This window comes from Pinus tabuliformis, chromosome 3_2 (assembly GCF_031772625.1).
Source record: "Pinus tabuliformis cultivar Carrire ecotype Pingquan chromosome 3_2, CPIR1, whole genome shotgun sequence".
NCBI classification, from domain to species: domain Eukaryota; kingdom Viridiplantae; phylum Streptophyta; class Pinopsida; order Pinales; family Pinaceae; genus Pinus; species Pinus tabuliformis.
The window spans coordinates 248,797,643-248,825,332 of record NC_142302.1 but is presented as its reverse complement, the minus strand read 5'-3'; positions in this window follow the sequence as shown (position 1 = coordinate 248,825,332).

Sequence of the window (27,690 nt, the reverse complement as noted above, 5' to 3'; positions counted from 1 at the left end):
TCTATCTTTTCACACGCTGCTGTGTGTTATCATTCACATTTTTAATTACATGTGCAATTCACTCATCTGCAAGAATAAGCACACACAAGAAACATATACCAAAAACATTAAAGATGGGGCGATGACTTGCCCATACCATTCTTTAAATTTGCCCATACTCCCGCTGAAATAAAATTAAAAACTTCACCAAAACTTACCAACCTACAGTAAATTGCATTTACTGTTTTACTGACATTTACTGGCGGTAAAGGAACTTTTACTTCTCGTCAAATTTATTTGCTGCAGACTTGTACTTTAACCATTGACTTTATTTGCATCGCATCGCAACTTTACTCATGTCAAAGATGCCGACCCTATGACATTGCCGATAGCGATGTGCCGATGCGATATCGGCGATCGCTCATCGGCGATGTTTTACATTGCTGCCACTACCTGCCTCCGATGCTCCAACCTGCCGATATGCCGATTTGACGATATGCGATATCGGCGATCGCTCGTCGGAAGCACAAAAGCTTCTTTATGATTTCTTCACTTCGACTTTGCCGATGCGATATCGGCGATCGCTTATCGCAAACACAAAGGCTCCTTTATAATTCCTTCACTTCATTTTGCCGATGCTATATCGGCGATCGCAGTTGAAATTATATTTTCAACACACTCAACCCTTGGTAGCTAGTAGATGGAGCTGTGGTGAGGCTAGGGTTTTGTATTGGGATATGTTATGAGAAACCCATGTTCCACTCTTGGTTTTGACCAATTCCTAGTTATGTACTTGAAGTTGTAGGAGCATTAATAAGATGTTTTCTTTATTTGACATTGATTCCCATGCTTACTCATGGTGGTTGTATTGGCTCTCTGATACTTCACTATATTTGTATGTGTGCCTTCATATACGAAATATGTTATGGACTGATTTATAATGATTGCATGTATGTTTTGCTTTCGAATCTGTGTTTACTTGTTCCTTTTCATACCAGTGATCTATTATGAACTATTTTACAATTAACTTCTAGAATGTTTTGTTTATTGTATGTCTGATTGGGTTTTAGCTCACTAATCTCTCTCATGGAATACCCATTTTTATTGCTGCTTAGAATTTTTTGTATCTTTGTTTGTAGTTTGTCAATCTTGGGCTAATTCATGTTTCACTAACTTGGCATTTCACCCTTGTCTCCACTGTGACACCTTATCATTTGACATCCAAGAGCAGACGCATTTATGGTGGCAGACGGGCCCAGGCAGATAGGGCTCCTATCCCAAACGGTGTGAGGTCTAGTTGGGACTTCACACTAGAGAGACCCCCTAGTTGTTGGTGGTACATTTCAGCCTGACAACACTATCCTAGTCCTATGCATATTTACACCGTTGTAGTTGATCAACTATGGGCAGCCCTGAGGAATTCCTCTCCTAAGGTTTGACAATTTCTTTCAAAAATAAAATTTCCTTTCTTTTGGAGAACACTCGACATGATTGGTGGCTTTGACCACAGCTACGTCAGCACACACTCCACATGGGATATTTGAGCCAAAGAACTGAGAAATGCGACGTGGTCTAGAAGAAGAGCATGAAGAACCTTTTGTGGACAAAATGTTTTGCAAATGGATTTATCTGCAGCTGACAAACGATAAGCAGAACCTCCATGACTAGATCCACCCTTACCTGCACCAGGATTCACTGCATCACATAGTAAAACACTACCTTTTCCTGCTCTGCGCACTCTACAGACCAACACAATTTGTTATTCACAAGCATACTAATCAAAAGACACCATTAGCAGCTCCTCAGCTCACAATGCCATTGCAGGCTCACACGATGAGCACCACCGATGGCTCGATCGCTCAAATTGTAGTGTTGAATGCTCACTGCACCAAACTACTGAACCCACGAAGCAGAACCCGGAATAGAAACAATCAGGTTCAAATAGTTGCATTCGAGCAAGCCTTCTGGGACCATTTGAGCGCACCAGCGATTCCTCAACACTGAAGAAAACACCGCAGTAAAAAAAAAAACACCACACAATCTCACACTGACTGTTCCTCCTCAAAATCCGCAGATCTCCACATGGATAAAGACTTAGTGTAAAACCAAGACGTTCAGAGAGAATGGAAAGATAATACTCGTCATCGTGAGAAATGAAAGGCTCCAATATGAAAGTTGTGATCGTTCCCCTTGCCTTTCGCATCTCAACTTTTTCCTAGACGATGTCTAACAAATAACGCGATCTGAGCTAAGTCTAGATTTAAGGCAACCAAACGAGTTAAAATTGAACAATTCAATTGAGATCGTAAGACCATTTCCAAAGATGAGTTCAATGCACATCAGAAGCCAGAGGTGAACATAATACAATACAATGTTGAATGAACTACACGGGAAGGTTAAGATAATTGAAGACAGTGGTCAACGCAAACAAATTAAGAAAGACGTGAATAGAATGAATCACTCTAAAGAAAAACGCGCTACAACGGCAACTGGAAATGTCATCCACTACCTGATTTTCCAACTCATTTGGCGTTGCAATTCTTCGAGTAGTAGGAACACAAGCAGAAATAGATCTAATGATTTTAGGGCATGAATATTATCTCTCCACATGAGCACAAAATAGGCTTTAATAATCCACCAAATTTTCCAACACAACGTCAGCTCCAGCGAAGATATCTACTCGCGTTCACCAAGACTCTAGGTTCACCCAGACTCAACTCATTCACCTTGTCAAAATCTCCAAATGGTGTCGGCTCTTCAACCACACCAACAAATCTCAAACAGATCTCCAAAAATCACAATCGAATTGTGTCGACTCTTCAACAACACAACACAGTGGATTCCTCTCTTTCACAAACCCAACCTTGTTCTCTTTTTACACAGAAAATTGTCGAACTCAGCTTTACAGAAACAATCTACCCCTTGTCAATCTTAAGTCGGTGATATCATAGCACCACAGTCACTTAACAATCCGATGGATAAATATAAAGGCAAGACACCCAAAAAAATAAAATAACATATACTTTTATTTCCCTCGGCCCAGAAGGGGCCAAGGTTCAGGCTCATACAGGCTTGGATACTAATTTGAAAAATTGATCACCACATAATTAATCAAATAATGTTACACATAAATATAATTATATGTAGTGTTATGTCAAGATAGGTAGACTATCTTGGACACATAATCATTTAGTTGAGATATTCTCTCAACGACACACAAATCTAGGAAACATTTAGATCTAAATAACTCATAAGGAATAGGGACAAACTCTTTTACATAGAAAGAATCACAACTAGTACAAGTAGGAATTATATTTTTCCAAGTGAGATTTGGTAAATGAATTATTTTTTTGGACATTTTCTGAAAAAAAGATTGACCAATTTTGTTAAAAAAATCTCCTATTTTTTACATATATATGACTAAATAAATGATATTCACAAAACAAATTACCAATTTTAATATTAATTTACATATTTTTTTTATTGAAGTGTAATTAAATTGATAATCAAACTTGTGTAAGTAAATGTAAAAACAAGAATCGGGGTAAAGAAATTTTATCCATGCCAAATGGAGCAAGGTTGGATATGGTAATCAAAGATGCCAAACTTGTGGTTCATGATGAAAGTTACAAATGGGTCTCTCTCACAATAGAACAGCACTTATGAAACTTCCCTTTCATATTTTGTTTGTTGGGTATATTTCTAATTGTTGGCCAATGTGGATATTTCATTCTGAATTTTCATTTCCTTGATAGCAAGATATGCTATGTTGTTTTATTATTAATATCTATTTGGGAAGATCAATATGGATCGCTGAAGATATCATCTAGTATTTTTCAAGTCTGGGAGAAAGATCCAATTGAGCCAGATGACCATCTAAAATTTGTATGTGTTGTTCTACACTCTATTTTACATGTTTAACATGCTTTCTTCATTGTATGATCTTGTTTTTTTATGATGTTTAATTTTATTCTATTTCAGTTCTAGACATAAAGCTACGAGCAGGTCTTTGATTTCTCTTATGAAAGTAATATTTTAAGTTTTGTTGTTTAATTGTATTTTAAAAATTTCCTCAAGTTGAAGGTTCTGAGTTGATAAATTAATAATTCATGTCATAAGATATGTTAATATATGGAATTATTAATACCATAGGGGTATTTGACACCCCAGTTGGAGCCAATTGTTACCCCATTTTTGGCAAGCCCTCTATATTGGTATAAAAGAGATATTCACATATGGATATATGTCGTGTTATGCAGGTATTTATAGATATATAGTAGCATTTGTTAATTCTTATCACATCATTATTCATTTTTATGTTGAGTTTTGTTATGTATTTCTTGAGACGGGGTGGACTCTAAAGATTGTTAGGAGGAATTTAAGTATTCAACAATAGTCTTTGATTAGCATTCAAGAGAAAAATTGAATCTTGGGTTATATCCTATTACTCTTATTATAAGTAAAATTATGATAATAAGTAGTAGGTTATAACATTATGCTTGTTGAAATGTTATATTTTCTAAACATCCCATTTTCTATGATAACCTAATTTAGCATTCTCAAGCAATTTTCCCATCTTAGCTTAATTATAAGGTCAATGAATTGGGTCAAATAATTCCATAGCATATATAGAATATATGCATTCATCCATTAATACCTTAATATGTAGACACCTAAATTCTAATGAGACAAACATGACCAACTTTCCACATGGACCAGTGCAATCATGCTATGTGTACCTATTCCTAAAGGCACATAAGTCCTAAGTTGAAAACACATTAGTATGGTTTCCAACTAGATGAATAGGTTTAAGCGAAACAACTACGCATGTTAAGGCGTAATAGGATCAATAGCTCATAGCCACACTTGTTGAGAAATCTAAGGGCTTGATATGTTAATGATTTCTCTATCTTAGATAACTACTTGTGAAGTATTTTTATCTTTTTCCTCATTCAAACAAGATCTTTTCATATGTGTATGTTTATTAACTTCATCAACCATCTATCATGCATAATAAGTAAAAGAACAATAACACAAGATATAGGTAGTAGCCAAGGCAAAACCTATCCAACCTTAGAGGAAAACCCATGGTAATTCTTCTTATAGAATATTCACTTGACAAAATTTCCAAGACCCATACAAAGCCCTTTGACCAAAATGTCTCCAAGATCTAGGCTAGAACCTTCTGCTACTGCTAGCCTCTAACTTGTTGTTCCATGGATCAGATCTGCAACTATAGATGGATGAATTAGCTTCCCTCTTCCTTCCTCCTTCCTTCACTTGTCCAAACTAGTTTACTTGTCCAACTGTTTTCCCCAACACTTGCCTTGAAACAAGATGATCTACTTCCTTGATGTGGACTGATCAACAACCCTTGCAGTAAACCTCAATATTTCACTGTCTTCCCACGTGTGAGTGAGATACTTGATCGCGTAGCCTCCTTCTTGCCTTGCTATGCTTGGAGCTTCCTTCTAGACCAACAATCGAACTCTTTAGGCATCAAATCAACCCTTATCATGAATATGACCTAGGACTCTAAAGAAACCCTAATTGTGACATGTTCCTTCACACGTGTGAGAGGTTTAGGGTTCTTCTAACCCTCCTAAACCTTCGATCTACTTATCTCTACTCTTCAAACAGATCTGTCCTTCAAATGGACCCAAGATCGAACTCTTTCCTTGATTATGAGAGCACATAGGATGATGCCCTAGCCTTGAATGTGTGGACATAATTCCTGTAGTTATAGATGGTAGAACATACCTTCTTCTTGTTGACCTGTGGCTCCTTGAGTTAACCCTTTCTTCGCACCCTTAGATAGACTTCTTCACATATGAGAGAGACCGAATTGATGTGTTGTGAGTGTGTTCAAATGAGGGAGGAGAGGCCCTTATTTATAGTCCTCTTAATGTTGCTCATTAGGCTGACATGACTTGTCTTTAGGCCAATTTATATAACGATTTAGCTGACATGAATATAATACATTTTTTCCAAAATTACAATGTCGTTTTGCTCTTCGCTTGGAGGATACTTTTACTGGCCATTTGTACTTGAACTTGGAGGAGACGTTCCACATGGTTCTACCCTTGATATTGGAGACACAAACTATATACTTTACAAGTGTAATTATTTGCATCAATAACACAAACCTATCACCTAGCCTAGAGCTCTCAGTGGGAGCTACTACAAACAAATTTTGAGCATGAAACCCATGGCTCAAATTTACAAAATATTTTGCTAGATACAATTTACATAATTTATAATGGAAAGTGTCATTATGAAGACTGAACCTAGTTACACTTTATTCAACACTCCCTCTTAACTAGGGAAGTATTCATGCATACATGGTACTTGGAAAAAATTTCAAGTTCATAGAAGAATTCTCATAAGAAGATCAGATTTGTATTCCATTTGTTATAGCATCATTACAACCAACATTGTTTTCATATAGCAAGGCCTTGATTAACAGCTCTATCTCTCATTCAGATCAGAGCATAATGTTGGTGAGACCAATGACTGATAAACACACATCATCATTGTCTCTCTTAGGGTCATACCCACCCGGGTGTTCTCTGAGTATGCCCTACTAGGAATATTATCATCTTGGGTTCCCAAACATCATGAATATCGGTCCTCTTGCCCACATTTATCTTGGATGCCCTACCACATCCTCAAAGAGTGTCAGATGCCATATGATTACACAATCCTCCATTCTTTCTTCCAAGCTGAAGATGAGAATGTCATGTCTAACTCTTCCTCTTAACCAGGGATGAGTTCCAAGTTTCTATTTACTCAGAAACTTACTCATGTTCCTTTACTCATAGGAACTTTCCAGAGCTCCCTCTTAAACAAGGACTCTATCATCAATACTTTATAGGGTCTTCTAGTTGACTGATGACCCAACACCTCGATGTCATCAATTTCTTCATATGTAGGGTTCAACCATCCATCACTTTCCTCCATCATGTCATTCCTCTTTTCCTAGAAAGTATCCTCCTTGGATTTACTTGTGGGGCTTCCTTCATAGTGCCATCTATTAGAGTCCTATAGTGATAGGATTCATAATTTTGAATTGGTTAAGGTTAAGCCTTGTAATATTGTACATACCTTTACTTTATGCAAATGTTTTCCATACTAAAAATTTAAAAAATGTAAAGAGGGTATGTCCTAAAAGAAATATCAAAGGACAAAAAAAATAAGAAAAGATAAAAAAATGAAAATATATGAACCCCAAAATAAAAAACAAATCATGAAAGTGTGCAAGTCTAAGTGCCACTACTATTTTACTCCTATACTATCTTAAATAATGGTTGTGTGTAGCTTGTCATAGATGCCACAACCCATGGTAGTCAAACTGTTTAATCTTGACTATTTCATGTTTTGAATTTTATGTTTATAGTTAAAGAATAAAATCTGACCAAACAACTTAATCTTGGTAGATCATTAGATAGGTAGAGAAAATAAAAGGAGCTCATTAGTTTAATTTGAACCCTTGGATGATATAAGGTTAAAATTAGATAGTTTACTTTTCGAAAGAAAAATGAATGATAAGGGTCTGCTAGCCTAAATGCACTCAAATAAAATGAAGAAAAAAATGTTAGGGTAAGTAATGGGTAAGTAGAACAAAGGTTGTTGAAGTATAAAGTTGATTAGATAAAAGCACATTTATCATGCTTAATCATATCTTTCAATGTGCATGAGTATTTAATAAAGCAAAAACAATGGTTTAAAACTTGATTTAATTAACTCCCCCTCATTCATTTCATCCCTTTATTTACTAATTTCCCCATCCACAAGTAAGTTCTAGTACTAAAAATCCTTCAAGTCATAAAGGCTCGGAGAATTTCTCTGACTTTTGGTGGGACTAGACCCTCGGCTTAATGACTTATGGACATCAAGTGTTAGAATTCTCTTCATAAAATTTATTTCCCTTCATTACCCTAATACAACCCCTTTTCCTAAGGTTAAACTCTATTTTCTTATGAAAAATAAGCAACCCCATGTTAAATTCCATTTCATTCAAAATACCCACAAAAAGATTTTATCCTAAGAATGAAGTGTATGTGAATAAAATGTGCAAATATTACATTTATGCTTAGGGCCATGTTCACTCTACTCATTTCATTTCATATTAATTTTTAACATAATACTATATCTCCCGATGTACCTTTTCCCGTATATAATTAAATCCTGTATATAATACCCCAACCCTTAGTTTAGCTATAAACTATAATTTTACCCCATATTCCCTTCAAAACCCAGTTAATTCACCACTTCAAGGTAAAGCTAAAATAATCCTATCATTAAGCCCCACCCGATCATTTAAATCCACGATTAACTCATAACTAATCCCAAACCGCCAAGGATTAAAGCCCTGGGCCCCCCGAAACATATGGTCATTTTATCCACACACATCTGTCACCTGATTGCCATCCGATCATCAGCGCCCACATCCGACGATCCATAGCCATATCGGGTTCACCCGATGTCTGACCTTTACCTGCCCGATAAAGTGGTTTTTCCCGATCCCCCATTTGCTACGTGTCAAGCGCTAACATAGATCGGGTGACCTCTCCAAAATACCACCTCCTCCATGAAAGTGGTGCAATGGCTTGGGAAACCACCTCCCCACCCAACTCGAAAAACTATCCACTATTCATTTGTAATTTACCTGCCAAAAAGTGACCGTTGCTCAATAAAAGGCCGAGAAGCCCTATTTTGCCTTTTTCGCTCATTTTCTTTGTAAACCTCTGCAAACCATTGCAACACCTGCAAACATTGAAATCATCAATTGACCTCAAATTTCGCTCTTGAAGAAGTTGCAGAGACCCTTTCAGTCTTTAAAGTGTTTTAATTAAGTAAAATTATTTGAAATTACTTTAAATTTAAAACGCATACCCAACCCCTTCTGAAAGCTTCTGAGTTTCCTTCAAAACCTTTTAATAAACTAGTATTGCCAAATTCAAATCCACAAGAACTGAATTATGGCTACCCCCATTGCCATGGATGTCAGACCTGTCATGACTCCCCATTTGGACCTTGACCACCTTCCCCTAGCAGACAAAGATTTTCAAATCAAAGACACAAGTGCCTATGAAGTCCTACTCAAAATTCATTGTTTGAGTAAGTATAGATATCTAAACCATACTGATGACATTGGCCTTTGGGACTCCAATTTTACCAAATACCAGTTTCCACAAATACATATCTTTCTTGATATTGTCCATATGTGTCATGCCTGTTACATTCCCAGCTAGAGAGCTATAATGTCCCCTGACTAAAAAGTCTTGTTTATTATCACAGCTGAATCAATCAATGAGATGTTGCAAGTCCATCCAGGTCCAAACCTGACCCCACTCTCCAGTGGGTATTTTTTAGACCAGTACACGAAATTGAGTCCATCTAGACTGGCCCAAATATTCCAAACTTTTATTGTAGAAGAGCAACACATTCCTAAAGATACCCATCCATATGTTTCTGCCATTTTCTCTGAAAGGGGCAATCAAATTGTAACTATGATATCATGTATTCTAGGCTATACCACAGATGAATTTGTTGATGAGCTCATCCTAGCCTTCATGTCCATTTTCACCCCAGGAAAGCCTCCTGCTACTTTGTACAATTATGCCCAGTTCATAGCTAAAAGGATGCATGAACAATTTACCAGAATGCACAATGAAAGAGTATTCAAGTACTCATCTGTACTATACCACATGTTTTTGTATTATCAGTCAGACAGATTTCCCTTCACCATCCAGAAGCTGGATACTAGAGGCCAGCCTAGGTTTGTCATATTTTGGACACCATTATTCCACAAGTATTCATCACCTTACACCTATACAAACTTCATTGAATCTTTTGTCCATTTAGTCAAGACCATGCTGATAGGAAGCCCTCCACCTAGGATAAACCAAGAAATCAAAAGAGTGCTCCAATTGTCCAAGCAAAGTAAGCTTGGAGATTAGTACCTTTACCAAAATCACACTGAAATAAGAATCTATGGTTGCCAGCTTGCCTCATACAAACTGTCCAAATACCTCCCCATGAGGTTATTTGCTCTAGATTATTATACACAGATAATGAACTCTGATAATGTCAAATTTATCTCAACCAAGAAAAGAACTCAGTTCAAGGTCAAAAATCAGTTAGGCCCTTTCATTTGCAATTCTAGAGAAGCAGGAGAGGAAGCAAATCAAATTGTGCAACAAATGAAGTTTCAAAATAGTTTCATGTGGAGGTATGACCCTCAAGGGTTTATGACCAAACTAAGAAAAAAGGTCAAATTGATACCTTACATTCATCACCCTATACCATAAATGGAGAAATACGCCAATCAATCTGAGTGGTTAGAAAACACTCTCATAGACAGGGATAGCACAAAGGTAGATGTTGAAAATAACTTGTTTGATCAAGAAAGACAACTTGATGAAAGCTCATTCTTGCAGGTACCAGAGAAAGAAGGAACCATGAGTAACCTTGCTATTTTGCAGACTCCTCAAAGTGAGGAAAAGAATCCCAAAAGGAATAGAGAGGGAGCCTTCAGTTCAGGTATGGACACTTCAAATGTGTAATATGATACCAGCCAGAGCAAAAGGCCAAGTCTCAATCCTATTTCAAAACAAGAAGACACAGAAGGCATAGTAGAAATAACTAATACTGAGTTAGACATGAGAAAGGGCACAACTCCATCTGGGGAAACACAGGAGCCATCTACTTCAAAAACTCAAATGTTTGAAAGGTAGCTCAATGTAGAAGTCTCCTCATTTAATAAACCTGCTGATAGAGATAGGGACATTAAGGACAGGTTCAAAGAAATCAAAATGAGAAATGAGAAACTGAAGGCACAATCTTATGCACAGTATCTCAAACTTACACCCACCAATCAAACTAGGTTGATGTCAGCTTTTGACATCAAGGAAGGAAAGATGCAAATGTCTTTCATAAAGCCAATTGTACAACAACCAAGGACATCAGCAGATTTCAAGAAGATCGATTTTGAGGTATTGGCAAGGGATATTCATCCCATTGACCAAATTGAATTTCACAAATAGGCTGGAGAAATTATTTACTCCACCCTTACAGGAAAAGCCATAGCTGCCCATCAGTTGCAGAATTCATTGAACAACATTTCAGCCCAGTATCAGTTGGAGAAGGCCTCCTCATAGGCCAAAGACACCAGAATCAAATCTCTGGAAGACTTGGTAATTAAATTAGGACATGATCCCAAAGACATTAAAGATAATGAAAAAATGATAAAAAAGAAGAATGATGACATTGTAGCACTAAAGAAACAGTTGAAGATACCTCAGTTACAACACCCCCAGACACAGGAAGTCTTGGAAAACCAAACTATGCTTGAAGAGTTGATGGACTTAGTCCTTAAACTAAATGATCAATTGAGGGAGATAGAAAAGGAATTGGATAGCCTAATCCAATTAAATAAAACTGATATTGGCACTAGCTTTGTGAATGTCATCCAAGTAGTTACCATGGTTGTTCCTTCCACATTGGTAGCCTCATTGGCTCCCACAGCTCCAATGGCCACAACACAACTAGTTTCTACAAAATCTACATCAGCAATAGGTACATCAGGTGAAGAAGCAACAAAGTTAGTTAAAGCTATGGAAGAAATGTCCATACAGACAACAAAGATGAATAATCTCAAAGAGAAAGTGACAAGCTTGGAAACTGATTACAAGCTTGCCAAAATCATGCACAAAGAAGAAGTGAAAAAAGTTGCCAAGGTCAGTGAGAGATTGAAAGCCATGGAGAAGGACCTAACACTAAAGGAACCCCTTGGGCAGGCTAAGGAACAACTATGGGCCAATATAATTGACTCTATCAATGATATTTTGCCATCTATTTAGGTGATTTTTGAGCAAGTAGAGTTGATAAAGATGGCTACAGAGGCCATCCAAAGGTAAAAGAAGAATTAGGAGAAATGCCAGAAGAGGCTGCCAGAATTATCCAATTCCTTAATAGAAAGAATAATTATGCACTTTAGGAATTGGAAATAGGAGATAGAACAAAGACAATTTTGGAGGTTAGAAAGGTCCTCTCCAAGAGGAACTTAATGCAAAACTTGGAGGATAAGTGTCAGAATATGCAGATAGCCATCGACAGATTTATGGCTAAGTTCCAAATTTTGAGAGAAAAGGGATTACCCAGTCCCTTAGTGATAAATGACAAACTCATGACACAGGAGGATTACAACAAGAAAATCAGAGAGGTAGCAAAAGATCAGGTGAATACATCATCAATAAAGGCATTTCCAACAGGCAAAGTACTCTACCAGACATTTGAAAACTTGTTTTACCTCCAGCATGAGGTAAAACACTTGTTCATCAATAAGCCTAATTTTTCCAAACACACAAAGGCAGATGAAATATATGGGAGGATGCTAAAAATCCAATTAATTGATGTTGAAATGTGGGAAAAATTAACTAATTTGCTGTAGAAATATGCAGTAAAAAGGTTAATGTACAGTAAAAGTAAAACAACATGGTGAAAGGATGAAGATAGATCAACAGAGTCAAAGAGTATCAGAGTCAAAGTGTATAAGATGAAAGCCTAAAGTAAATGAAGCTTCCAGTGTGAAAGATCAAACAACAAAGCAACATAAAGGGCTAAAAATCAAACCATAAAAGCCAACAGTACCAAAATAAAAGGGACAACATGAAGCAGTTCAATAGCTGTCTCTATCTTCTTGCAAGAAGATATTTTTATTTCCTAGATTAAATATCAAATTAATTTGAGATATTTTGTAATAAACTTTTTTATAAATACTTCACAATTCAAAGTATGTAGGGTGGATTCTATTAGACATTTCTATAGACTTTTTGATCAAGAAGACCCAGAAGGTTATTGTATCAGTTGATGAGCCAGCAAGCTGGATTGATTAATAAAGATCAGACTTTTCCAAGGATTCATGTGTTGAGCGAATTTTAGACAAGTATTTTCATGTGTTATTGTCATTTTTCTCAAAGTTATTCATAATCTTATATGTGTTTCAATCTAAATGCTATAACTAGAATAATATTTCAAAACTTGTTTAAATCACACTCTGTTTTAATAGTTAAGCATTTGAATGTTTTCTTCTGATATTTAAATTAAAGAATTATTAATTTCTCTTTGGTTTAGATTGATTTCATGAATAATCCAGGTTAAAGGATTCTTAACTACCCTTTGATTTTGATTACCCCTTCCTTTCTCATTCATTATCCAGGTTTGAGAACCCTTAACTTCTCTCTCACCCCGAGTGAAACCCTTTCACCCCTTTGTCTCAAACATCTAAAATACACTCTACTATATTTCCCTTGGAACCCTTTAGTGAGTTAATCTAGTGTTGCTTCATTATTAGTTGGCTCCATAGCCAAATGGTCTAAAAGACATCAATTTATCCATCTATTTAAGCAGATACCATCACCCAATCTAAATACAAATCAAAACCCGTTGAAACAATCATAGCTAGCATAAAACTTCTTAACTAAAACAAAGTTAAATTTTAAAGAGAGAGCCCTCTCTGAGCATCAGGAAGGCTAGGTCTTGATCTCCAAAAGCGGATTGTGGTTACCTTTGGTTTTTCCTTCTTATTACTTCAAATGAATTATTAGAGTGATAACATTTCTGGCGACTCCACTGGGGACTTTGATCCTTAGTCTCATAAAAACTTTAAGGAAACCTTCAATCAAATCTTGAGCCCCTTAAGGTCATTACCCGAAGTAAGTTTTCAGAAAATTTCATAAAAACAATTTAAAAACTTAAAATTCTGGCTCCTAAAAAGATTCACTACACTAGGGCCAACCCAGATCCAAACCCTGCAACTATAGTGGATGACCCAGACAGAATTCTAAGGAAGCCAAAAAACAAAGAAACTCAGGCAAGTAGTAGCCAACTAGACAGAGCCAATTCACTCCCTGAGGAGTTTTCAACTTTAGAAGAAGTCCATTTTGATTTGTCATTTGACGTCTCACTATTTAGAACCAAATCTGAGAATGATATCCATGAAACAGTTTAAGACCCTAAGTTTACTCAACTCATTGAATCAAAAAAGGTTATTCATCAAGATTTAGATAAATTTGTCTTAGATTCTTTTGACAAGTTAGAAGCCTTAACCTCTACGTTGATTAGTAATATAGATAGTTCTTATCTTTAGCAATCTGTAGAGCTGGCTACCCTTACTGCTGTTGCATCTTAAATTTCTTCACATTCTTCACTCACTGTAAATCCACCTTCCTTTACCACAACTTCATCAATTTTATCTACCACAATTCAATAACCTAAATCACTTATTAATCAGTCATCTTCATCATCATCTAGTTCACCTCCATCAGTTTCAAGCCCTTCTTCAACCACCACAACTTTACCCCCAAGTCAAACAAGAATCACAATGGCAAACATATATGCTCCTCTTGTTTTACCTACCCAGCTCCATCCCATGCCTACAGATTATTAGAGTAAGATTTTTTTGTTTGATGCTATTGGTCATTACACTGCCCAGTAGCATGTAAAAAAGATGTCTGACTTTTTTGAATTGCATGAAATAGATAAGGCAGATATCCAAATGAGATCGTTTGCCCAAAATTTAACTGGTGATGTCAAGAAATGGTTCAAAGCCTTTCCTTCCAACCTGTTGAGGGCCCCGAAATCGGGTCGACAACAAGGGGGATACCCACCCGGTCGGGAACTTGGTTGGCGGCTCCTTGTTCGTTTGGTGTAGCAGGTCCGACTGGGGATGATGGGACCAGCTTCCCAATCTAAAAGATGTGTGTGTGTGTGTAGATTTTGAAGATACTAATCAAAAGGTAATTTTAAACTAATTTATTTCTAGACTCTAAACTGACTCTATGCTACTGTAATCTAACAAAAACAGCACATCTAATCTATACTAACCTGGGGTAAAATTCTTTCATTATGCGATCTAAAAAGATTTCATACAACAACTGGTAATAAAGATCATTCAGCTATCATAAGAATATAAATCAATTTAAGATGAACCGTTCTACATAAGAAGTTAGGCAAAACAATTGTGAACAACATATCGCATAATCAGTTATTCATATGTTAAGCACAAACAAATGATTCCACCGTACAAAAGTGCCAAATGGTAATCCAAACATTCATACATTAACATATAAATAAATCAGCTGTATATCACTCTAAGAATATGAGCAGAAATTAATCAAGAGATAAAAGTACCATTTATGACTGATTTCACTCACAAACTCCAAGCAATAATGATTTATCTCTACTTGCTTCTAACATCTACTAAGAGTACAGGAGTGCAACATCAGTAGCAGACATTAAAATGCAAACATAAATAAATCTCGATCCATCCATTCATCAAAAACCCCCTCCGAGGGTGCAAAAGTGCATGTTCTGAGGACAAGTTTTTTTGACAAATTTCCGGACCCTTCTCCAAATGCCATGAGAAGGGTTAAATACTACTAACTAACTAATCTTAATTACACAAATTTAGGGAACGGCTTCAAATGACCGCCCTTTTACTAAAGCAAATTTATTTCTAAAAATTGAATCTAATTTCTAACCGTTTCTGTATCTGCTCCTTAGTGCTGTAAGCAATGTGAGGTTCATCTGGAAAGAGTCGGCTAGTTGTCTTTTCCTTTTGCTTGGGCGATGAAAGTAGAAATAACAAAAGCTGGCACCTCTTTCTGACAACTTAGAAGATATTTTTGAAAATCTCCCTCTGACTGAGTGTTTTTTGCTGTGTGTATACTTAGTATAACCCAGATTTCTTTCAAACTGATTGTGCTATTGCTATTTCGGTTTCCAGCCGTGTGAATGACTCAATGAGTTAAGGATTTTGTTGCCTGAACAATCTTACGTATTGAAAATTGCTTCCATTCTTTGTTCCAGGCTTTTCTGAAGCATCATCCATTTTCAGTGTTTTTCTTTTTGCTTTACCCAATCTGAGCTTCAGGATCTTTTGCAAACATGCTGCTTTTGTGCGCCTTTGACTCTGAGTCTTGGATAGTCTATTTTCATCAGTGTCTTGTTGGCATTATGGTTCAAGTGTTGTCCTTGATGGCAACTCACTCAGTGGATGGTACAGGTGCTCAAAGGTTAGTACAGGTGATGGCAACTCAATCAGAAGACAGATCTCAGTACAGCATGGCAAGAAAGCTCATACACGCTCTTTCGTTAAGCCCAAGTCGCGTGTACACGCAAGTTAGATTCAGAAAAAGCGCGTGTATGTGGAAAGGTTCCTTTGGTTCATGGTGGTTAGACCTTGGAAGTTGTGCCTATGATTTCGGACCATTATGTCTCGACGGGCGTGTCGATCCCTAGTTTTAAAGTTGATGGTATTGTGTTACTATGGTTTTGGCTCTTGGTATTGAGAAAGGCCTAAGGCTATATAAGGAGAAGAAGATCATTAGGAAAAGATCATCTTTCGACAAGGCATGAATATCTAAGAGAGAAAGAGATCTGATATGCAGGTTCTGAGTTGGTTGATCTGAGCTAAGGAGAGATCTGATCGGTTGATGGAGAACTAGATCTAAGGAGAGATCGGGATCAAATGGTTTGAAATGCACTATCATGATATGGTTGATTATGCGTATTTCTAGATCTGCATATTGTCGCAATGTTACGTTCTGAGTCTAACTAATATCTGGTACAGCTGCAAATTGAGAAAGTTTATTTTTAGATCTGTACGCAGGTTGGCTTCGGTAAAAGAGCGTGTATACGCGGTTTCTGCTCATTAAAGTAGCGTATATCTTTTGAAGCTTGATTTGAGTTTACAGTGGGGTCTGACTGTTATTACAGAGTTCTGTAGTCTGCTCTGTGTTCTGGTAACTGGTGATTGACAGGGTTCAGTGGTTCAGTGATTCAAAGTTGGGTTGTTTTATGCTTCAATGATCTGTTGTGAAAATTGAATGAATTGTGGTCTTCAGATTGTAATGTTGTGCTTCAGGAATATCCAAGTCTGAAAATGTATGAAAAGTGATACCTGGAAGAAGGAAGATTGTAGGTCAGCACCTACGTACTAGTATCTTGGCTAGTACAAAAGAAAAAAGGGGGTTGGAGCTCCCTTCCAAGGAAGTTTGGAGAACGAGAGAAGGTTGAAGCCTTCTGCAGGTTGTAGCCTGCGTACTGGTATAAGGCTGCACCAGTACAAAAGATTGTAAACTGAAGTTTCATATTAAGAAAGATAGAGACAACTTGCAGCAGGTGGTTTTCACCCACATTGGGTTTCCACCTTATATCTTGGTGTTCATGTGTGTGGCTTTTTATCTGTTCTGTTATACTGCACATGTTTACTGTTAATATGATGAATAATGTCCTGATGCACTTAATTGAAGAATAAGCCAACTAAATTGTGAGTTTTCTGCTTATACGCTGTTTTACTTCGTCACAGTAGCGTGTACACGCTGGTTCACTTAACTGAAGTAGCGTATATGTTTTTGGGCATTTGAAAAGTTTGATTAATCTGATAATACTGATTCACCCCCCCTCTCAGTATTATTTCCAACAATTGGTATCAGAGCAGGTCCTTCAGAGAAGCTTGATCGCTTGAAGGAAGATCATTCATCATGAGCAACTACGAGAAAGAAGCATCAATCAGGCCACCGGTTTTTGATGGAACAAATTTCAATTATTGGAAGGTAAGAGTTACTGCATATCTTCAATCTCTTGGTACAGAAGTTTGGGACATTGTAGAAACAGGCTATGCTTTTCCTTCAGCTACTCCTACAGATCCAGCTGAGAAAAAGGCATATGAAACAAATGCAAAAGCAGTCAGTACTCTATTAGGAAGTATATCTCAAACAGAATTCATGAAGGTCATGCACTTCAAATCAGCAAAAGAAATATGGGACAAAATGATCACTAGCTATGAAGGAGATGAACAGGTAAAGCAAGCTAAACTTCAAACACTCAGGATTCAATATGAGACTCTCAAGATGTATAATGATGAAAGTGTGGCTAATTATTTTCTTCGGGTAGATGAGATTGTTAATTGTATGAAAAATTTGGGTGAAGAAATAAGAGAAACTATAGTAGTTCAAAAGATTCTAAGATCTTTATCTCCCAAGTTTGAATCTAAAGTATCTGCAATAGAAGAAAATGAAAATCTCCGTGTTCTCACTATGTCTCAGCTACATGGAATTCTAACCGCTTATGAAATGAGAAAGGGAGGTCCATCTGACAGAAGGGAAGCTGCTTTTAAGGCATCAGGAAAAGAAGATTACTATGAAGCAAGCCATGTTCCAGAAGAAGAGGAAGAGGAATCAAATTTTGTCAGAAATCTTCAAAGGGGTTCTGGAAGGTTCAGAGGTAAGCTACCTTTCAAATGCTTTGCTTGTGGGAAAGTAGGTCATTATGCTGCAAAATGTCCTTATAAGGATAAAGGAAAAGAACCTGCTAGATGGAACAAGAAACAAAGTGCAAATAGGAAAAGCTACTACACCCATGAAGATAGTGATGGCTTATCAAACAGTGATGAAGATGAACAAGGTAATAAATATAAGCTGTTAATGGCATTTGAAGATGATGATTATGAGGATGCTATAGATGTGGATAATCTCTATAATGAAATCAATAGACTTTGAAGAGACCTTTGCTCCTGTGGCAAGACTAGAGGCCATCCGAATGTTCCTTGCTCTCTCAAGCTTTCAAAACTTCAAGGTATTTCAAATGGACGTGAAATCAGCCTTCCTGAATGGAGACTTAGAAGAAGAAGTATATATTGAGCAGCCAGATGGGTTCATTCTTGGGAATGATCCAAACCTTGTATGCAGATTGAAAAAGGCTCTCTATGGGCTCAAACAAGCTCCAAGGGCTTGGTACTATCGGTTGGACAAATATCTTCATCAACAAGGCTTTTCAAAAGGATCAGCAGATAGCAATCTCTATATAAAAGTTGAAAATAACAAATTGCTAATTCTTGTTGTTTATGTAGATGATATTATTTTTGGCAGCAATGAAGAGACTATGAGTCAAAACTTTGCCTTGGTTATGCAGAAAGAATTCGAAATGTCACTTCTTGGAGAATTGACATATTTTCTTGGATTGCAAATCCAACAAAATGAAGGAGGTATCTTCTTGTCTCAAACCAAATACCTCAAGCAGATCTTGAAGAAGTATGGCATGGAAGAGTCAAAACCTGTATGTACACCCATGGTTACAGGATGCAGCCTCAGTACAAATGATGAATCAGCAGCAGTCCACCAACCCACTTATAGATCCATGATTGGGAGTTTGCTTTATTTGACAGGTACTCGACCAGATATTACACATGCAGTAGGAATGGTTGGAAGATTTCAAGCCAACCCAAAGGAAACTCATCTTCAGGCAGTCAAAAGAATCTTCAAATATCTTCAAGGGACCCAAAACTATGGCTTATGGTATCCTAGAAATACTGATCTCACTCTTCATGCTTACACAGATGCAGATTGGGCTGGAAGTGTGGATGATAGGAAAAGCACAAGTGGAGGTGCTTTCTTCATGGGTTCCAGATTAGTATCTTGGTTCAGCAAGAAACAAAGTTCGATTGCCTTATCTACAGCTGAAGCAGAATATGTAGCTGCAGCATCTTGTTGTACACAACTTCTTTGGATGATGCAGACCTTGCAGGACTTTCAAATCACTTGCACTCCACCTGTCTCTATCTTATGTGATAATACAAGTGCAATCAGCATTTCAAAGAATCCAGTCATGCACTCAAAGACCAAGCACATACCAATCAAGTACCATTTTCTTCGGGAACAAGTGCTTGAACAGAAGGTCAAGTTGGAGTATGTTCCTTCTAAGGAGCAAGTTGCTGATATTCTCACAAAACCACTGCCCAGGGAAACTTTTGAATATCTCAGACAAAAGCTGGGAGTAGTTAATGCTTCATCCTGTTGTTGAAATTTGTTTGTTCTACAGAAAAGTTGGTATACGCAGGTTACGGAAGTAGTATGAGCGTATACACGCGGATTCAGGGTGGGAAAGTTGCGTGTATGCTGGACGCTTGTTGCAGAAAGAATATCCGCGTACATACGCTGTTTTATACAGGAGAAAACGCGTATATGAAGTTCTGAACAGCAAGGGAAAACTCTGAAGTTCTGAACAGCAATAGGAATGTCAGAATTATTCAGGCACAGTTTCAGGGAGTGCAACAGGCACAGGTTCAGGGGGAGCAGCTCAAAAGTCTCATAAAGCATTGTTGGCATTCAGATGTTTTTGGTTGTTGGTTTCAGGAGAAGGAGCTCAGAAAGAAATTCTAGTTGCTGATCTAACAAGATGTTTATCAGATGCTGCTGATGTCTTTCCTAAGTCTTGGTCTAGATCTGTTGTCTCTATGTCATGTATCTCTCTTGTCTCTTTTATGGTGTCAAGGTCATGTAACAGCCTTTGTTGGTTTCCCCACTATGCCTGGGATGAATGATGAAATGTTCATGTATTATCATGGTTAGGTGGATGAGTCAATATTGATGTATCCTCACTTGGTTGGGTGGATGAGTCATTTTTTTGTATATCCTCACTTAGTTGAGAAATGGATGTATGTATGAGTCTTTGGTGATAGGAAGGTCTTTTATGATGTATAGAGTCATGTTCTTCTTGAAGAACATCTTTTGCAGATCTTGCCTACAGTCAAGGGGAGCATGAACAGCACTTGGTGAGCAGGATGGATAGATTGGTACTCTTTGGCATTCACAAAGGGGGAGCACACTTGGAGATTTCAGCATGTACTCAGGGGGAGTATGGACAGCAGTATGGACAGCAGAAGGATTACCAAGGAAGAGAATATCTTGGTCCTCCCTTTGCCCTTGATGTCAAAGGGGGAGAGTGACTTGGTGTGGTGGTTGCCATCAAGTCCAAAGGGGGAGATTGTTGGCATTATGGTTCAAGTGTTGTCCTTGATGGCAACTCACTCAGTGGATGGTACAGGTGCTCAAAGGTTAGTACAGGTGATGGCAACTCAATCAGAAGACAGATCTCAGTACAGCATGGCAAGAAAGCTCATACACGCTCTTTCGTTAAGCCCAAGTCGCGTGTACACGCAAGTTAGATTCAGAAAAAGCGCGTGTATGTGGAAAGGTTCCTTTGGTTCATGGTGGTTAGACCTTGGAAGTTGTGCCTATGATTTCGGACCATTATGTCTCGACGGGCGTGTCGATCCCTAGTTTTAAAGTTGATGGTATTGTGTTACTATGGTTTTGGCTCTTGGTATTGAGAAAGGCCTAAGGCTATATAAGGAGAAGAAGATCATTAGGCAAAGATCATCTTTCGACAAGGCATGAATATCTAAGAGAGAAAGAGATCTGATATGCAGGTTCTGAGTTGGTTGATCTGAGCTAAGGAGAGATCTCATCGGTTGATGGAGAACTAGATCTAAGGAGAGATCGGGATCAAATGGTTTGAAATGCACTATCATGATATGGTTGATTATGCGTATTTCTAGATCTGCATATTGTCGCAATGTTACGTTCTGAGTCTAACTAATATCTGGTACAGCTGCAAATTGAGAAAGTTTATTTTTAGATCTGTACGCAGGTTGGCTTCGGTAAAAGAGCGTGTATACGCGGTTTCTGCTCATTAAAGTAGCGTATATCTTTTGAAGCTTGATTTGAGTTTACAGTGGGGTCTGACTGTTATTACAGAGTTCTGTAGTCTGCTCTGTGTTCTGGTAACTGGTGATTGACAGGGTTCAGTGGTTCAGTGATTCAAAGTTGGGTTGTTTTATGCTTCAATGATCTGTTGTGAAAATTGAATGAATTGTGGTCTTCAGATTGTAATGTTGTGCTTCAGGAATATCCAAGTCTGAAAATGTATGAAAAGTGATACCTGGAAGAAGGAAGATTGTAGGTCAGCACCTACGTACTAGTATCTTGGCTAGTACAAAAGAAAAAAGGGGGTTGGAGCTCCCTTCCAAGGAAGTTTGGAGAACGAGAGAAGGTTGAAGCCTTCTGCAGGTTGTAGCCTGCGTACTGGTATAAGGCTGCACCAGTACAAAAGATTGTAAACTGAAGTTTCATATTAAGAAAGATAGAGACAACTTGCAGCAGGTGGTTTTCACCCACATTGGGTTTCCACCTTATATCTTGGTGTTCATGTGTGTGGCTTTTTATCTGTTCTGTTATACTGCACATGTTTACTGTTAATATGATGAATAATGTCCTGATGCACTTAATTGAAGAATAAGCCAACTAAATTGTGAGTTTTCTGCTTATACGCTGTTTTACTTCGTCACAGTAGCGTGTACACGCTGGTTCACTTAACTGAAGTAGCGTATATGTTTTTGGGCATTTGAAAAGTTTGATTAATCTGATAATACTGATTCACCCCCCCTCTCAGTATTATTTCCAACATGTCTGTGGAGTGATACTCTGGACTCCGCGGCTCTGCTGCATGCGGCATTCATTTGCGAAGGCATCTCCTCTCTGTTCTTCAAGTATTGGCGCTTTCCCCTTTTCCTTGGATGTTTCCTGCATATAGATTTATATTAGTTGCTGCCTTACAGTTTACGCAAGGAAAAAGAGACATGATGAAAAGATTGACATGAAAGCTTTAAACTCTAATGAATGCATAATCATGACACTCATAAGGACTTGACTCTTCAAAAAACGCAACATGATCATCTTTGGATACTCAGGCGTGCAATCATTAATTTCCCTTAAGGTGAGCGCTCGATTTTGGGTTTACAGATCATGTCGAAGAAACTTTGCGATGAGTGGTTTCTGCGATTCGTATTGCATCAATTAATAGTTTCATTCGTCGCAGATCACAAATCGCAAGATCGCAGTTTGTAGGATCGCAAATCGCAATATCGCAATTTTCATTTGCTCGTTGTGTGCTGCTTTTGCGACGTTTGCGATATGCGACGTCGCATATCGGCCGTTGGCGATTCCTTCTCATTTTCTTTTAAGGGTGCTTTCAAAATATACGATGCGATGAATTTCGCATCGCTTCTTTGCAGCTTATTTATGCGCATAGGAAAACTCTTCACTCTCTCTCTGCGATGCGATATAGCTTTTAGGGAGTTAAAATACAAAAATTTGGATAAAAATATTTTTGTGATTTTTTGTTAAGGGTCCCCCTTTGCTTGATATTATTGCTAATACTAAACAAAGAGGGGGGTTGTTGTTGACCACAACAATGGTGATTCACTGTGAAGAACCAGTTATCTCTGCTTTTCTATTGACGTTTCCACTTCCGAAACAGAAAAGTTTTCATATGTCTAAATTTTGTTATGGACAGATAGAGTAGATTACCCCTCATCCTGTCAATGATACTTTGCTTCAACCCTTCTTTTATTCCAATTGTCTGCTTCCCTAGGCTTAGTTCTTGCATTCATACCAGACATTACTCGGTCCTTTTTAAAAGATAAAATAAGGTCTTCTCTGCGTGCTGGCTTTAAAATATGCTCATTTGTCGTAGGTAGAGCCTCTGCTGCCCGCAAGCGTCCATAGCCTCGACAGGGTTACCATGTTATCCAGCAATGATCCTTTTTCCTGCTTAAGGTTATTTACAACATTTCAGAGAAAATCCTTTTTGGCACTTTTTCCTTTTTTACTCTCTAAAGAACAATGTCTTGGTTTGGTGGCCAAATTATGACACAGTCATTCACTTGATTTACACTTTTGCTGAACAAGTTGGCTCGTGATGAGACCCCTTGTCTTTTGATTGCAACAATCTTGAGTCGTTGCCCTGTTTTGATAGACAGTTTTGGCAAAGTCAGCAAGTTATAATATCTGTGATCATGATAAGCCGGCTCGTGATGAGACCTCTTATTATTTGAGATATAGTGCTTTCTCGGATTGTTTCTCTGAATGCTGCGGTTTCCTTTGGCAGGGAGGAAGTCATTGTTTTTCCTTAAGAAAGCTCTGGACAACAATAATAGAGCTTTGAAAATCACAGCTTTGCAGAGAATGTTTATTTTATTATTGATGATACCTTTCATTGTGCTGGGATAAAACAATTTTTAACCAAAGTTTGATTTCATCAAAGTCTTTCGAAAGGTTGAAACTAATATCATTATTCAGGCTAAAGTTAACTCTATTTGTCAATAATAAAAATCAGATTTTTCGAAAAGTTTTGCTATTTGTACAAGTGAAATCAAAATCTGATAGAGAGTTAGTGTGCTCTTTCATGAATCTTATTCAATGATCATTTACAACCGGTTTTATTTATAAGAAAGAGAAAACAAAATAAAAGAAACTAAAACTATCCTACAAAAAATAGAAGAGTGATCTTCTATGGAAAATACATTTTAAGAATCTGTCCATTCACAGGCAAAGAATCTCTTCTACCTGCCAAATCCTGCAACACAAACGTCGATGGGCCTATGACTTCTACAATCTGAAAAGGACCAAGCCACAGCTTCTGAAATTTCGTATGTTTGCCCTTTTCTTCATGAGCCTTATCCCATTTCAAAACTAAATCTCCCATCTGAAAGTTCTTTCTGGTTATGATGGCTGAGTCAAAAGAGGATTTTATTAGCACTTGGTGGTGAGCATGGGTTTTCTTAGCTTGTTCTCGGCGTTCTTCTAGTTTGATTATTTCCATTTGTCTTAATTGCAAAGAGGAAGTAGATACTTCATCGATGTGTTGTACTAGAGACAAAGAGGGAATGACTAAGTGAGTTGGAAGAACCACTTCTTTCCCATAAACTAAATTAAAGGGAGAAGTGCCGATTGAAGCTTTCTTCGTGATTCTATCTGCCCATAAAGCATTTACCAGCGCTTTGTGCCAATTCTTTTGGTTTTGGTCGACCGTTCTTTTGATAATCCTGATTAGGTTTTTGTTTGTTGATTCAGCCAACCCATTACCTTGCGGATAGTAATTAGCAGAATATTTCAATTTGAACCCTCTTTTTAATGCAAACTCAGTCATTGCATTTCCAGAAAAGTATGATGCATTATCAAACATTAAGGCCGTTGGCAATCCAAACCTAGTGATGATAAATTGATCTATGAATTCAATAATGTTTTCAGAATTAACTGTCTTGAGAGGAACTGCTTCTACCCATTTGGTAAAATAATCTGTTGCCGTGAGGATATACCTATGCTGCTTAGAAGAGTGAGGAACGATCTCACCTATTATGTCCAAGCCCCATTGGTTGAATGGTTGCTCGATGTTGACCGACTGTAGTGGCATGGACGATTTCCTTTGTTTCCCGCAGCAGTCTGGCAGATTTGGCATTTCCTTACGTAATTGTATGAGTCTTTGAACAGCGTGGGCCAATAATATCCTGCACGTAAGATCTTATGTGCAGTAGTCTCTCCAGCATAGTGTCCACCTGCTGGTCCATCGTGGAGTTCCTGCAAAACCTTTTCGGCTTCAGTTTTATCAAGACACCTAAGAAGTACAGAATCATAATTCCTTTTAAACAGAACATCATTTACGAGCTGGTATTGTTTAGCTTTCAACCTCAGAGCTCTTTTCTTGGTGTGATCCAGGTGTGATGGAGCATACCCGTTCTTAAGATAATAAATGGTGTCCGCATATAATGATTCTGCGTCGTTTAGGCTTACCTCATACGTGTGTACCTCTTCAGATGAGTTCTCCGGAATTTGCGATGCTCCAGCTAACATCTTGCAGAAGCCTTGACCTCTTACGATGCTTGCTGGTTTGATCTCAAGATCGTATTCTTGTAGGGCGGTAATCCAATTTGCTCTCTTTTCACCCACATTCTTCTGTACCAAAAGGTTCCTTACCGCTGGAAACGGTACTACGACTTTGGTATGGGTTTTAAGTAAGAAAGGTCTGAAATATTTGATCGCTTTGAAAACAGCATAAGCCTGTTTCTCCACGTTTGAGTAATTGAGTTCAGCGCCTTGTAAGTTCGAGCTAAAGAATGCGATTGGAGCTTCCGCCTTTTCTTGATTTACTTGAGTCAAAATCGCGGCATAAGATTTCTCTGAGGCAAAAGTGTATAAGATGAAGGATTCTGAAAAATTTGGGGTAGCTAAAGATGGAGCGTTGATGATAGCTTGTTTGATCAAGTTGAATGCTTCGTGCTCATCTATGCCCCATTTAAAATTTGAATTCTTTTTTATCATATTTTGTAAAGGAGAAATAATACGTGAAAAATCGGGGACAAACCTTTTTACAAAATTGATTTGTCCAAGGAAAGATTGCATGGCCTTTTGGTTATGGGGTATGGATATTTCGGAAATTTCTTTGATTTTGTCAGGTTCAATGTGAATACCAGATTTCGACACTATGAATCCGAGCAATTTCCCTTCACTTAATGCGAAAAAAGATTTCTTTGGGTTAAGTGAAATTCCATACCTTAAGCATCTTTGAAAGATCTGTTTCAAATCTTTGAGATGGTCGCTTCGCTTCTTGGAGTACACTGTTATATCATCCAGGTAAATCACTACCGATTTATTGACTAAACCTTTAAACGCGATGTCCATGGCTCTTTGAAAGGTAGCGCCGGCATTGATCAGACCAAATGGCATCTTCCGATATGCGTATGTGCCCCACTTGTTTCGGAATGTGGTTTTCAACTGATCATCGGGATGCACCAGCACTTGATTGTATCCTGAAAATCCATCCAGGAAAGACATTAATTCTGAGCCCGCTACTGCTTGTAGTATTTGCTCCATAGATGGGAGGGGAAAATTATCTTTCTGACAGGCTTTGTTGAGATTCCGGAAATCAATACAGATTCTAATATCTCCGTTTTTCTTCCTAACAGGCACCATATTGGATACCCATTTGGAGTGTCTGACGGGGAAAATTATTCTGGCTCTCAACAATTTATTTAGCTCAGTTTTTATCTGATTTTCTAAGTTGGGGTGGATTTTTCTGAGCTTCTGCTGGACAGGTTTTTCATTGTCAATCATAGGGATAGTGTGTTGAATGATAGAAGTGTTGTATGTTTTCAACTCATCATAATTCCACGCAAAAACGTTTTTGAATTGTCTCAGAAGACGGATATATGCTGATTTTTCTTCAGGGGCCAGGCCGTGGCCTAGATTAACGTTTTGCGGCTTCTGATCGGTTCCTAGGTTCACTAATTCATAGTTCAGAGTTGAACTGTAGAGTTTAGAATTGGCAGACCTTTTAAACCGACTTTTCAAATCATATAAATCTTCTAACTTAACCACCGATTTAGGTATAACGTTATCAGTGCTATTTTGCTGAATTTGGTGATCATGATGGTCTTCGTCAATTATTTGATTTGAGTAGGATCCTTCAGAAGTAAGGAAATTTACAATGTCTGGATCGTCATTGAATACTCTCCAGTTGGTGATGTTGTCAGGGATGGATGGTTTAAAGATTAATTCTATTGAAAACCTATCGGGACTAAAATCTTCGGAGGTAATCAGTCTAGAGGCTATGTTAGCTAACAGGTCTGCGCTCGCATTTTGGAGTCTTGGGATTGACGAAATATTGAATGCTATGAAATGTGAAGTCAGATCTTGTACTAAAGATTGATAGTGCTTTAAATGACTTGACAGGCAATGTATGGTGTTACGTACCTGTTTGACGACAATTTCGGAATCTCCAAAGACTTGAAGATACTTAACATTCAAGCCGATTGCTTTGTATAGGCCTTGCACCAAGGCTTCGTATTCCGCTGTATTGTTTGTGCAATCGAAATCAAGTCTGCATGTAAGCATGGTCTTGTTCCCATCTGGGTTAACCAGAACGCATCCTGCTCCTGCTCCCTCGTTAGATTTAGAGCCATCAAAATATAATTTCCAAAATAAAGATGTATTTACAGAACTATCTAAAAAATTAAAACACTTTGAATCA